The sequence below is a fragment of the Peromyscus leucopus genome, chromosome 16_21 (assembly GCF_004664715.2).
Source record: "Peromyscus leucopus breed LL Stock chromosome 16_21, UCI_PerLeu_2.1, whole genome shotgun sequence".
Classification (NCBI taxonomy): domain Eukaryota; kingdom Metazoa; phylum Chordata; class Mammalia; order Rodentia; family Cricetidae; genus Peromyscus; species Peromyscus leucopus.
Genome location: NC_051084.1, coordinates 78,063,539 through 78,076,996, shown reverse-complemented (window position 1 = coordinate 78,076,996; position 13,458 = coordinate 78,063,539).

Below are 13,458 nucleotides of genomic sequence, written 5' to 3'. Positions count from 1 at the left end.
CGTTGCAAAAATCTTAGCTGATCACTCTAGAGTCATACTACCATTGTGTAGGATCAGATGGGTGAGAAAACCTTTAGCTAACTAAAAGCAAGCTGATACCCCAGGAAATCCTATTTTAGCCAACCATTGCCCAGGACATATAATGATAGCCCTGACTTTGAAGAGTCAAGTTAATACTAAATACCCCCTCATCTACTTTTCCTCATTCTCTTAATGTCATAATATTTGGTAAAATGTCAATACCTAGAACCACCTACCTGGATTTCCGTGCACTGAGTCTGACAGAGGGAACACCTTGGAGGTTCCACCCACAGTTTTGAACCCACAAGTCAAGGTGGTATCAAGGCCTCATTTACAGCAGTTCCCCAGGGTGCTGATGCCAGATGCCACCTCTTTGGAAACTCAGGAGACCAAAGGGCAACACAGACACAGCCCTGGGCAATTGTCATTTCTACTTTTCATGTAATTGAAATTAAGATGTGAGATTCAAAGACTTGGAATTAGATTTACATCTAATCAGAAAGTAAAATATGACCATGAACCCCAAAGATTCTTTTCTTTTCTTCTAAGACAGGGTTTCTCTGTGTAACAACTCTGGCTGTCCCAGAATTCACTTTGTAGACTAGGCTGGCCTCAAACTCACAGAGATCTGCCTCCATCTGAACTCCAAAGATTCTTGAGAATAGTTCCTCTCATATTATCTTCCAAGACCCCACCAACTAACTCTCAGCTATCACTCAGTGAATTCAGGGAGCCCTCAGAGTTAGAAAGGGCATAAGAGTTCTCACCTTTGAGTCTAGCTAACCGTCAAGAGACAGCTGAGGCAAGGTGCAGGGCTGGGACTTAGGACATGTGACTCCGAGTCTGTATCTCTACACATAGATTTAATGTGTCAAAGGGCCATAGTAAGAGCCCACTGTGTCTTGGACTGGAAGGAAACACATCTATTCTTTATACGTTTAGATGCAACAGCATTATTAGTGCAGGCAAGAACAGATGTGGAATACCCATCTAGCAGACCAGAAGCTGTGGGGCCCTTAACGCACAGTGTGCTTACACCACATCCATGAGAAGTAAGGCCCCCGTTAGACAAGCTGTTGGTCTGTGTAGAATACCTGGGAGGTTATGTGTGTATGTGTTCATAGTACCCTCCTGGACAGAGAGGCACCCCAGCCGAGGGACTTCCAAGTGCTCTAGCCCACCATGGCTGTGTTCTTAGTGAAAGGAACTGTCCCTTATGGTCCAGGTAGCATAGTAAATCATTGTTGGATGACATTCACATACCCCTCTCCCCCCTGATATGTGTGTGTGTGTGTGTGTGTGGTGTAGGTATGCATGCCAGAGGTTGACATTAAGTGTTTTCCTCTTTCAATCTCTACCTTATTTTTTTTTTTGAGGCCGGGTCTCTCACTGAATCCAGGACTTATCATTTTAGCTAACTTGGCTGACTAAGAAGTCCGTGGGATCCACTTATCTCTGCTTGGGTTACAGACAAGTGACACCCTGCCCAGATTTTATTTGGGATCCGAACTCAGGACTTCATGCTTGTGAGACAAGTGCTTTGCTTACTGGGCCACATCTCAAGCCTCGAGATGTTCAGTATTCACACCTACTGAAGTTACTGGCCCGTGCCATCCAGGAATACTTTGAACTTGGGCTGGTTTTCCCTGGGCTTGACAAATGATTTTGGTCCCTGCAGCTATAAATTCTCACAGTTAATCTTCAGGTTGGTTTATTATGTGTAGAGAAAGAACTTCACATGTGGCTCTGATCCATTGCTCCCGATGTCATCATTATTCTCGGTACCTCGATGAAGAGGGCCCTGAGTGTGGTTTGGTTTTCCCTGCGGCTTCACTGTAGGGACAGAATGTGTTGGCTATGCTGAGTCTTGGTGACAGATTTATTTCTCTGAAATGATTAAATTGGCATTCTTACCTTATACTTTAGTCTAATGAGCTTGAGAAATGTACTTTTACTCACGGGTAGCAGCTAGTAATATTAAAGGCCAGCCTAGGGCCTCAGTAGCTCCTTCGACCTTGTAATCCCACTGTGTGAGGCTTTTGAGAGCAGGGCTGCCTCTGGCCTGGGTCCTCTGTGGGAAGAAACAGTCATCCCTCAGTCTGGAGACTCCAGCATTTAGTTTTCTACTTAGACTGGCTATTGTTACAAGACAAATTACTGAACTTCCCTGGGAGGCGCAGATAATGAGTCTGATGTCTGCTCTGACTTGGGATTTAATAAACTTCATAATGCGATGCAGATTTTGGTTAAAGATAATTTCAAGGGAGAAAAATGTCCATGGAACATACTCAAAGTTTCTGCAAATGTGGGACTCAGCTTCTCGCCTGCGGTGGCTTTTGTTCCCTGAAGTTAGTTCCCCATCTTCCACCGAAAAGCCTTCTCTGCCTTTAGTGGTCTCTAGACCTTCACTTCTCGTCTATGTCCCATCCAGACACACAGGCTAACACACTCCAACTCTCTGCTGCCACTACCTAGTACTTCTTTATGTATTTGTAATGAAAGAGCATAGAAACTTCCAAATGGACTGGTATGTGCTGGTATGGAGTCTACAAGACAAGATGACTCTAAACTCATCCTCAACTCCATGGGCATCCTGACCCCTATTTCCAGGCCTGCAGGGGTTGACAGTCCTGAAATGAAGGGCAGCCTAGGAAGGCGTGTCTCAGTTCAGGTAACGGAGGACTTGGAGGGGACTTGTACAGTCCTGTCCAGGTGTTGCCACAGGGTGGAAGAACTCAGCTTCCGTGCTGCCCTCTTACAGTCCTCTGCCTGTGTGGCATTTTCTTGGTGCTCCTTGCTCCTCGTGGTGTGGCCCCCGCTGTCCATATGCCACATATCTTTGTCATAGTCTTTTTGACAGGCTCCTCTCTAAGGTTTCCTCTCCCATTTAGACATCAAGATGACGTCTCTATTTTTGTATGGCCTTCTGATATCTTACATGAAATTTCAAACAAATGGTAAATTTTCTAAAGTCCTGTGTTCGCTGGCTGTGGTCCTCCACAATATTGGTCTTGCAGCCTTGGGTAGCTATCTTCCTCTGCTCTATATGTCAACAAAGTTGGAGCCTAACCACAGCCCTTTCTACAAGCCATTTCTGACCCCTGCAGGCCACAGGCTTCCACCCTCTTTACAGGACACTTATCTCATGGCCCTAAATTCACTTATTTGTCTTCTCCCTTAGACGTGATATCCTTGAAGTTAAGCAGTTACTTACGCTCATTTATCTTATCAAGTGCCAACACATAACAGGTGTTTGAGAAGAGACTGTGGACCGGAGGAGGAATCAGTGCGTAGTGTGCCCTTACCCCAAACTCATACTATGCCAGGCCTTTTCTAACAGTGTGCCTGGATTTGCAGGTAGGGCTTTTAGGAAGTCATCAAGGTTCAGTGAAATGGTGAGGGTGGGGATCTGAGCTAATCATTATCTTCTTTCCAGTTTCTTCTCTTTGTTTGAGATAGAGTCCTGCTTTATGGCTCAGGCCAGCTGGTCTATGACTCTCCACTCCAGCCTCTCAAGTCCTTGGATTATAAGCATGTGCCATCACACCTGGCTAAGATTAATAATCTCTGAAGAAGAGATTCCATAGTGTGCTCCCTGTCTATATCTTTCCTGACAATTTCCCTTTCCTCTCCCAGGCAGTTGTCTATTTACCAGGAAGAAAGCTCTTATCATGTGGTAAGCAAGATTGGCCAGGACATTGATCTTGGACTTTGTCTCTAGAAGTACACTGGTGTTGTTTAGGACACCAGTAGCCCGAGGTGATGAAGGCATACTGTTTTATGAGTATGTTGTCACTATGCCGGGAGCAGCTTATGTAGTGGGTGAACCCACTGCAGTGAGTTTCAGCGAGGTGCATTGCTCTCTGCTTCAGCCTTCTCCTTTTCTCTCCCTCAAAATGAGCACCATAAAAGGCCTATGTCAAGGGGTGACTGCGAGGGTGACTGTGAGGGCTGAATACATATCTGGACAAAACGCTTAGCATAATGGCGGATACTTGGTAAGGATTCCATGGTCTTATTATGACATGAAGGTATTTCTATAGATGTCTCTAATGCAACTGATTGATATTGTTTCTAAGATGCTGCCATTCTAGATCAAGTATAATACATTGTGCATGTGGATCTTCTCAGAGATGTGTATTCAACCCAGCCCTGCCGGGGGAAGGGGTGGGGCATGGGAGGGCATCTATTTGCAAGGGCATCAGATAAGAAAGCAAAATGTTTATCCAATCTCTCCTCCACCCATCCAGAAAAATGCTTGTTGACACAGATTGTATGGCAGGCCCTGTTTTAGAGCCCGAGTGCAGAGTAGCAAACATGTCCATGGAGCAAGGGGCTGTCAGCAGAGGCTTATTCCTGTGAATGACAAGTTATGTTAAAGCGTAAGGACAATAAGAAAAGGGATAGGAGTGGACTCCAGAGGAATCAGTTTTCCCAGTCCTGGTGCAGTAGGAGTGCTGTGGACAGCACACCCCCTTGGGAACGCCTTTACTGCACTGCACAGTGTCGTGGTTCTCTGAGGAAGTGAATGCATTCAGAACTGTTAGCGGTGAATGAGGATGAAAAGAAGACAGGATGGGCTGAACCCACCCAGTCCTGGGCTCAGCATGCATCCAGTGGACTACGACAGGGAAGGATCTGACTCCTTTGGGGTCCGCATCGGGGTTCAATAACCATTCAATTCAAGTCAGTGGACTGAGCAAAGGGGTAAGAGAACTTTGAAAATCAGCCCCAAGAATGTGCAATGCCGCCTTAGAGCAGGTGGGGTGGTTAAGATGTTTTGAAAAACAGAAAAGACCTATGGGACTCTGGAGTCCACTGAAGGCAGAAGAAGCGGTCCTGTCTGGCAGAGGAAATGGCATCAGGGAAGTAGAAGCAGAGAACAGGAGAGGACATGGGAAAGAAGGGTAGCTCATCGCTCATCTCTCTCAGATGGAGAATTTACACACACACACACACACACACACACACACACACACACACACACACGGTGATGTGAAAGGAAGATCAGAGGGTGGATGCATAAGGAAGGCTGATGGAGGATGGGTCTGAGCAAAGCACAGAGATGTACAGGTTTGAAAGTGTGATGGGGAGCCCACTATTTGTATACTTTAATTTTACGAACTGGAGAGATGACTTATTAGCTAAGGGCACTTGCTGCTCTTCTAGAGGATCCCAGTAAAGTTCCTGGTAAGGACCCTAAGTAAGACCCTTTCTGATCTGTCCCTCTACTGCTCAAAACATGTTTAAATTTTTAAAATGATGTTTTTTATTTATGTATATGTGTTTGAGTGTGTGGCATGTGTGTATAGGTGTCCACAGAGGCCAGGAAAGGATATCTGATCCCCAGGTGCTGGAGTTATAGGAGGGTGTGTGCCACCTTACCAGGAGGGTTGAAGAATAGATTCCCCAGGGACAGGCAGACTCAGAATAGGGTGGTGTTCTGTCATTTAGTAGGAGAAGATAGGTCATGGACCTATGCCATGGGTGAGATGAGAAAGAAACAGTGTGAAAATACCTGCAAATGCTTGTGGTTTGCTTCTGTTGGGCGCTGACCAAGAAAGTACAATAAAATGTCAGTGAGGCTGAAGACAAAGTCAACATATGGGCAGAAGGAGAGGTCCAGGTAGATCGTCTTGGCTGAGAGCACCCACACCCTATGGTTATACTGCTGGGGGTGTCAGGCTTGGGTAATGGACTTCAGAGTGGATGGATGCACAGTGGTGAGTCTGTGCTGGGGATTCAGGAAGGCCTTTGCCTTTGTGGTCACTCCTGAAATTGGGGTTCCATGTCCCAGTGGGGATAGTGACCTGACTGCATTCATTCACCTGCTCAAGGTGCAAAGATACTCTCTAGTTTGATCGGTATTAATTACAGTCATCGTGAGCAAATAGAAACAGAACACACCTGCATGGATATGTAGACTCATCTGATATATGTTCTACACAAAAGATGCATCCTCAGGATAAGCTGATGAGAAAGTAGAGGGAGAAAATCAGAGGCTGAATGGAGACTCATTTCTCTAAAGCTGATGGACATAGAATGAATGCAGAAAACACACATAGAAAGAGCAACCAAGGCACCCAGAGCATGCGGTACTTCACCGCAGAAAAGAACAAGGTCTATCACCTGGATGAGGAATGAATGTTGGTGGCCACTTCATGTTTCTTTACCGCATACCCACATCATCACAAAGAGCTATACAGTGAATGACCCTAATCTGCTGGAGAATACCACCCTTTAAAAAACAGCATTGGACCAGTGAGACAGCTCAATGGGGAAAGGTACCGGACCCCAGTCCTGAGTCCCCACAGATGGGGGAGGAGAGAATGAACTTTCACAAAGTTGTCCTCTTACCTATCCACACTTGCTGTGCTGAGTGGCCCTGCCCCCTGTGTATAAACATGAACATAATAAGTAAATAAATGCAGTTAAGACAATGTTACTGTGGGAAGATGACTCGGTTGATAAAGTTTTGGCATGCAAGAAGGAAGAATCGAGTTTGATTCTGAGAACCCATGTAAAATAGCTAAGCACCATGGTACATGCCTGTCTGTCATCCCAGCACTGGGCAGTCAGAGACCCCTGGGACATGTTGACAATCCAAGACTAATTGACAAGTTGCAAAAATTGAGAGAATCCAAAGTAGATGGCACCTGAGGAATGACACCTGAGAATGACCTCTGATGTTTGTGTGTGTTCACACACATATTCGACCACACATGTGCAACACACACACACACACACACACACACACACACACACACACGTTGTCATAGCCAGTAGGGATACATGTTTCATATCATTTTCAGAGCATTTGGAACTTTTCCATACCATGGGCACAAATGAAGTTTCTGCCCTCGTTGCATTAACAGTTCAATAGGATTGAAGTCATAGCCCCAAAGAGTGAGCTGTTCTCTGGAGTATGTATTCTCTTTTACTAGGTGGAGCAAACACCAAGAGCACCTATTTGCTCTAAATGCCTTGCATTAAGTTAAGCATCAATGGTGCCTTTTAGTTCATTCTCTCGAGTTTTACAGAGTCATATTTCCCATGACCCTGTGGAGAAGGCAGGACTTGGGAACCTTGGGAACAATGCTTTCAGATTGTCCCTTTCACATTCTGTAGTAACATCCAGGGGGGCTTAAGAAGGATCAAGATGCTGCAATTGGATGTCTCCTGTGACGTCTCTCCTCAGGGCCACCATGTCCACAGAACAGGCCTAGCTGAATCTAGGCTTCTCAAGCTTCTGCACAGGATCTCTCACAGACTGACCCTGTGCCCTGGAATGAGAGCTGCCCCCACCTGAGTTCTCTCTAGCTCGTGAGTTCTGCTTCTAGTGCCCTGTGTTTCAGGACCTTGGGAGCCACGTTGTCTAACCAGCCTCTGAGCAGCCAGCTTGCAGTCTCTCTGTCTAATCTCAGGAACGATCCTCTCCCCATGTGTCCTTGCAACATTTTGTCTCCAAAATTTTAGACGTTTGGCTAGGATTAGAGTTCAGGAGGATCCTGAAGAAAACCCTTAGCACCTACTACCTGCTGCTCTGAAGGCAATAACTCTAACACACAGTGGGAAACAGAAGGTAGCTTGATATACTTTCCCTGTTTTGAAATCCTGGCACGAGTGTACAGTTTTCTTCAATATTCCATGATTCTTTCTGTATCAGATTATTCAAAATTCTCAATTCCTGGAGGTGTTCAAATAAGCACATTTTTCTCTCTCTCTCTTACAAATATATACACCTCTTTCTGTGTCATAGACACTGAAGCCATGCGAGGCAAAACTTCCTGTCCCCTAGGGTTGACATTCTCCTTTGAGCAAGAGCAGAAGGAATGGGGGCCAATGAGATGGTCAAATTTGTTCCAACGTCCTTATCCGCTTACTCCAAGACATGTGGGAGCTTTGCTGAGACTGAGCAGAAACCAAACACAGTTTACTCCCTGGCTGATTGTTTCTGCTAGTCAGTGAGAGTGAACTAAATATGGGCAGGGCCAGACTCGTGCCCATGGTGGTTCAAAAGTTCCTGTCTTTGCACCATTTTTTTTTTTTTTCTTTTTTGGTTTCTCCTTAGAAAGCCTCTGCTAACTGGGGAAGTATTTCCTTGTCAAGTCCCAGAGAGCTGTCTTTCTCTCCTTTCTCCCCTTTTCCACCTGGGAGTTCATCTCCTTCCAGCTGGCATTTATTAAGCTCTTACTGGTATGTAACACTGCTCTGTCATGTGTGGCTTTCAATTAAAGACTACTGGAAAGACCGAAAAGGCATGGACTACAATAATAAGATATTCTCAGCGTACCTTCATGTAGATGAGTTCCGCTGGCTGGGGGAAATGGACTTTAAATTAGACCATTAGCTTAGAAATCCGAGGAAACAGAGTTCTCCCTCTTCTGAAGAGAAAAAGTACAAATCTAGGCCATTTTAAGACAACACTGGGAGAGCAGGAGGGGAAAAATAGGACTTATAACCAAGTGTGACAGGCAGTCATGGCAACAGCCGAGGATTCTCCACCCCAGGGTGTGTTCAGTTCAGAAACAAAAGGGCTACCCCACAGATTCAGGGGTGGGGGTAGGATGGGGGAGTCTGGCCTTTTATCTTCTGAAAATTCTGCAGGCATTCTGAAAGGGAACATAGCCTTCCTAGAAGGGATCTTTTCTTCCAAATTCCACTTCCCTTCCCTCCCTGGAAGTCCTCCTGGCTACACTTACATTACCAGATCACCCACTTGTGTGCTGTGTGGTACATGTGTTGGGGGACACACAGCCTTTGGGTGACAGTCCTGCCTTGGGTTTCCAGGCAGCTATTAAACAGTGCTGGAATTCATGGGGCCAGTGCAGGGCCTCTCCTGCCACACCCTGCTTCTTGTCTCTGGGGGCAGAGGCTAAGTCACTCTAGGACAGGTTCCTCGTCTGGTGTTCCAGTGAAATGGAACAAATCACTTGATAAGCACTGAGACAGCCCAAAGTGAGAGCACGAGATGAGATTGTAAACATGGAGGGGAAACCGCAGTCCAGGCTATCCAAAGACCTGTCAGGACGCTTGGCTTTGAACTCTACTGTTGACTTATCCTCAAGGGCCCAGTTTGCATTTGGTAGGCTACAACTGCATTGTCTCATTAGAAGGACATCATCTGTTTTGGAAAAAACCAAAACAATTCTCTGTTTTACTCCTTAATCACAAGGCCTGATGCTATCTCCCAGCAAGGCCCTGGGGAACAATGGCCAGGGAACTCTCACCTCCTCCAGTGCCCAGTGCCCACCCCCTCCCTCTGCAGCCTGGCTGCATTCCACATGCAGAGCTTGCTTCCTCGTCCCAGCCTGCTGGAATGCACAACGATGAAAATTAATGCTATTATTAAAGGATTTTTCAATTAAATGTGCGGTTTGGGGCCAGATGCTGCTTTCTCAAAGGAAGAGAAGTTTAAGTAAAAAAATCTGACAGATATTCGTTCCATCTAGCGTGGCAGAATTTATTGTAGATTGCAGTCTTTGATTTCTGTGGGCTTCGGCTGTCAGGTCCACTTGCAAATGGGCTGTGGGAAAGAGTTGCACTTTGGTAATTTGAAAACATCTGGGGCATCTGGTAGATATTACACCCGTAACTGCTGCAAAGTCTCGCTTCCTTCCAGGCCTCTCTCCATTGCCATACCCTCCAGTGGGTTATTTGCAGGAACCCCGTTACTTTCTACCTCCATTTCCCCCGGAATGACAATTTGCTTTATTCTGATGCTTCAGAATCCCATAGAAAAACCTAGAACTTAAGTGTTTGCTTTCTTTCATGTACAAAGGACCACCTCTGACCGCCTTCGAGTTAGAGTTCACTCCAATTTTTATCCTTATGTTCAGAGATAATAGGTTATTTAAAAGTGAGTTTGGAAAAATTCACTTTCATGGTTTCTTTCTGAGGTCACTCTTCTCCTTATGTCTGTCTGGACCAACTACGTAGTTATTGCCAGGTGCTTGAGCTGAGAGTCCGAATTCTCACACTTTTCACTAAAATCCAAGTCTAAGGACTTAAGAAACTATGTTGTAATTTGGAAAACGATAAAAGTCATTATAGAGTGCAAAATCCTATAGGAAGTCAAAGGACCGAGTGACCACGCACAATTAGGGTGGTCAAGAAAGTCTCTGTTGTGGAAGACACATTGGGATAGACCTGTGCCCAGAGGGCAGCCGTGACCCACGCAGTGGATCCTGTTGGGAAGACCAGGCCGGGCAAGAACAGGAGGGGAAGGAAGCAGGGGAGAATGGGATGGAAAAGAAGAAGGAGAGAGGAAGAGAAGGAAAAAGGAGAAGAGAGGGAAGAGAAGGGCTGGAGGAGAGGGGGAGGAGGAAGGAAAGGGGTGTCCCAAATGTGTGATGACCCACTAGGTCCCCAGGTTGTGATGTAATCGTGGATCCAGACATTGGAATTCCCTCAGGTACATTTTTACCAGGACAGAAATTGTGTGTGAGAATCCTCAGGGTGTGTAGCAGGGTGCCCCCATTCCAGAAGCTCTGAATTCCATTATCTAGGGGTGTACGACCTAGGAATGAGCGTTACACAGCGTCAACTCTGACTGATGTTACTGACAAGGGTTGAAAGCGCTGGAACCAAAGTGTTTCACAGTTAGTAGACCAGCCTTGTGCTCTGACAGTCAGGCTGCATCGTGCACCAGCATGAACGTTTGCCCATGACTGCCTCTCACTGAGACTACTGCCGCAGAGGTCTAGTTCATCTGCCTACCTCATTGATCCCAGGGAGACACTTCTAAATGCCAAATCAATCCTGGATTAAATTTCTTCAAAGGCTCCGGGTTGCCCCACTAAATATGTGGTCATTAACTGGCTCGGGAAGAGCTGCCTGATCAGACCCTTCCCATGTCTGCCTCCAGGTCCACGGTGAGAGCCCTCTTGTCTTTCCCTGCTGTGTGCGCCTCTCTTTCTCTACCACCACCAACACTCTGCCTCCAGACTCCTTGAGCCCCACTTCCGGTGGGCGTGCATCCCTCCTGCTCAGCCTAGCCAGAAGGCCTGCCTTTTGTAACCTTGGAAGGGTGGCTGAGATTTCAGAGAAATGGTTTATTTCTCTGTTACCCGCTGGACGGTGAGCTCGGTGAAAATAAAAGTTCCCGTTCTTCCCTCTGCTTGTCCTTCTAGGACCAAGCACTGAGTCAGCGGTGTGCATTCTGTAAACAGTGTTGAGAGGAAGAAGAGATGAAAGGGTGGAGGGATAAGGAAATAAACATATCCTCAGTGACGCATTGCCATGAAAGGAGCCAAGGGACATATTTCACCAATGCACCAAAACAGATATCATGACGATGTGCCTAGGATACAGCTCAATTAAAAACTGTATTTACTTTATTTTCTGTGTGTGCGTGTATGCCTGAGTGTATGCCTGTGCACAACATTGGCCCAGGAGCTTGTGGGAGAGGTCAGAAGGGGAATCCCTGGAAATGGAGTTACAGGTAATTTTGAGCCTCCATGTGGATTCTGGGAACTGAACCTGGGTTCTCTGCAAGAGCAGTAAAGGGTCTTGACCACTGAGCCACCTCTCCAGCACCCTAGGAAACAGTCCGTTTTTACTGTACAACGTGGTAAGGCCATAACTAAATTACACCACAGTGTTACCTTTAAGTGGTTTTTATTGCTGGCCTTATAACACATTTAAAATATGTTCCTCAGACTCACAGGCTACCCCACAAAAAGTTTAAATTCTTCAAGCATCTTCTAAGGGCTTTATTTTTATTTGTTTTAATTATGTGTATGTATCTGTGTAGGTGTGTGTGGGGGGCATGTAGGTATGAGTGTCCATGCCTAAGGAGGTCAGAGCAAGGTGTTGGATGCTCTGGGGGTCAAGTTACAGGAGACTGTGAACTGCCTGACGTGGGCGCTGGGAGCTGAACTCTGGTCCTCTGCAAGATCAGTGCGCACTCCAACTCCTGAGCCCATCGCCAGCCCCTCAGAGGTCACTCTAATTTTCAAGATTGTTGTATTTTTTTAACTTATATTTAGAGATTATTTAGTTACTATTGCTAACAAATGCCTGAATAAATGTTTAGAAATTAAAACAGCAGACTAGTTAAAAATGTTACTATGCCTTGTGATAAAGATGTTGAAATTTTCTATAATAATATATAATATATATAAACTTACAGTTGTGAATATACATGCATACATTCACACACACATGTACATATGAATGTATATATTGTTGGCTCTGGCATTTTTTTTAAATTTTATAATTTAATTTTACATATCAGCCACGGATTCCCTTGTTCTCCCCCCTCCCCCCAGCCCACCCCTCAAGCTCTGGCATTTTTAAGCTGAGTTCCCCAGTTCCTATTTATTTGTCAGTAGGTTTTAAGAAAGGCAAAAGTGTCTATGGGGTCCTGCCACAGTCCACAAATGCCTAGGCAGTTTGTCCATGTGCTGTGTCTGTCTGGGATGAGGGTGTGTAGGTTTCATGAGAGTGAAGTCGGAAATCTAGAGGACCAGGTAGCTGAGGTTGACTTGACTAGTTTACATGAAGTGTGTGCTTATCAAATAAATACATGTGACAAGGACATCAGTACAATAAAAGTGACTAAGCTTGGGAAGGAAAGTACAGCAGTGCAGGCTTTATCGCTTGAAATGGCTTTAGGTGTGACAAAGACAAGCAGAGCCAGATGGACATGTCCAGAGAGGCCGTCCTGAACAGGCCCTTGATCAAATTCCTAAGTGGCTTGTCTAGTGGACAGCAGGCGGTGTGTGAGTGATAAAAGCAGAATTAAGATGTAGCTCCCTGGTGTCTTATGGAGCCTAAACACACACACACAGACACACAGACACAGACACAGACATACAGACACACACACACACACACACACACACACACATACTATACATACTACATAATTGCTATATAACAACACAAAAGTGTTAGAGAAGGAAAGAGACAACGCAGTGAAGACATATGGAGGGGCTACTGGGAAGTAGTGACTGGAGCTGGTTCTTTCCATAAGTAGGCTGAGGGGAGGGACATTAAGGAAGCAGGAGGGATGAATGCCACGTGCAAAGGAAGCCACTAACGGTGGAAGGTGGAGAGTAGTGGGTCCACGGCAATAACCGACCAGTGTACCAGACATGATGCCTGGGGAGTGAGGTACAGTGAAAGTTCTAGAATGTCAGTATTTGAAGCTGGCTTGACATTTCCCATCTTCCATACATGCAAGGACAGTTGGAGTCTGTAGTGACACCTCCCAAACCTCACTGAGACAGCAATACGTGAACTGGAGACGTCTGTACCACAGAAACCCCTGTGGATAACGTCAGGTGGGACATGAGGAGCAGCTTCGGGGGAAACATGCCCATGTGGTGCATCAACTCCAGAGTGGGACTAGTGAAAGAATACAGGTAAGGAAAGGGAACACCAGGGAGGAGGTATCTCTGGTCCCGTCTGACCTAGTTTTCAGGTCTCACG